General features: G+C 46.0%; 1 pseudogene; it reads left to right on the plus strand.

Moving 5' to 3' along the window:
* The first annotated feature begins 276 nt into the window (after positions 1-276).
* Positions 277-1,428, plus strand: LOC138993974 (very-long-chain (3R)-3-hydroxyacyl-CoA dehydratase 3 pseudogene; annotated as a pseudogene).
* Positions 1,429-1,643: the final 215 nt, after the last annotated feature.

The following is a 1,643-nucleotide window of genomic DNA, read 5'->3' on the forward strand; positions in this document are numbered from 1 at the left end:
TCCTGACTAGGTTGCTGATCAACTGAAGGCTGTCTCCGTGTCATTCCTTCTTCGCTGACTCCGTCCACACCTTTGGGGACCCCTGGACCTGCTGGGGTTGGACCCCAAAATTTGGTGCTGCACAAGTGCGGCCGAAGCACGTGGGGCGTCTTGAGGCTGCGGGCTGCCGGCCCTCAAGAGCGAGGGGGTTTGGGCCTGCGATCACCAGCTGCAGTCGCACACTGCCTGAGGCAGCGAAGCCCGCGAGCGGATCCCCGGTGCCCGGGCTGTGTGGCCATGGAGAGCCAGGTGCTGACGTCGCACGTCTACTGGGCTCAGAGGCACCGCGAACTGTACTTGCGCGTGGAGCTGAGTGACATGCAGAATCCTGCCATCAGCATCACTGAAAATGTACTGCATTTCAAAGCTCAAGGACATGGTGCCAAAGGAGATAATGTCTATGAGTTTCACCTGAGTTCTTGGACCTTGTGAAGCCAGAGCCGGTTTACAAACTGACCCAGAGGCAGGTAAACATTACGGTGCAGAAGAAGGTGAGCCAGTTGTAGGAGAGACTCACCAAGCAGGAGAAACCTTCACTGTTTTTGGCCCCTGACTTTTATAGCTGGCTGGACGAGTCTGATGCGGAAATGGAGCTCTGAGCCAAGGAAGAAGAACGACTAAAGAAACTCAGAATGGAAAGCCAAGGCTCCCCTGAAACTCTTATAAACTTGAAGAAAGGATACCTGTTCATGTATAATCTTGTGCAATTCTTGGGATTCTCATGGATGTTTGTCAACATGACTGTGGGGTTCTTTATCCTGGGAAAAGAGTCCTTCTATGACACATTTCACACCATAGCTGACATGATGTATTTCTGCCAGATGTTGGCAGTTGTGGAGTCTATCAATGCAGCAATTGGAGTCACTAAGTCACCAGTGATACCTTCTGTTATCCAGCTTTTTGGAAGAAATTTCATTTTGTTTATCATCTTTGGCACTATGGAAGAAATGCAAAACAAAGCCGTGGTTTTCTTTGTGTTTTATATGTGGAGCACAATTGAAATTTTCAGGTACCCCTACTACATGCTTTGCTGCATTGACATGGATTGGAAAGTGCTTACATGGCTTCGTTACACTGTGTGGATTCCGTTATATCCTCTGGGATGTTTGGCAGAAGCTGTCTCACTGATCCAGTCCATCCCCTTGTTCAATGAAACAGGGAGATTCAGCTTTACATTGCCATATCCCATGGAAATCCACGTTAGATTTTCCTTTTTTCTTCAGGTTTATCTTATAATGCTATTTTTAGGGTTATACATAAATTTCCGTCACCTTTATAAACAGCGCAGGCGGCACTATCGAAAAAAAAAGAAGAAAATCCACTGAAAAGAGATTTAGATGACTTCTTGCCATGTAGACTTTTGAGCCTAATCTATAATTCTTACAGTTTTACCTTCTTGTACTGATGGAAAAGTTTTTTTAACGTTAAATGATTAAATTCTCAGTAAAGCTACCTTCCCCTTTTCCCAGTTACATCCTGAATTTATTGTTGTTGTTTTTTTATTAAATCTTTATTGTTCAGATTACATTTGTTCCTTTTTTTTCCCCCATAACTCCCCTCCTCCCAGTTCCCGCCCCACCCTCCGCCCTCACTCCCCACCCACT

The sequence above is a fragment of the Myotis yumanensis genome, unplaced genomic scaffold (assembly GCF_028538775.1).
Source record: "Myotis yumanensis isolate MYYU_CA2020_CCGP unplaced genomic scaffold, mMyoYum1.0.hap1 SCAF_16, whole genome shotgun sequence".
Classification (NCBI taxonomy): Eukaryota; Metazoa; Chordata; class Mammalia; order Chiroptera; family Vespertilionidae; genus Myotis; species Myotis yumanensis.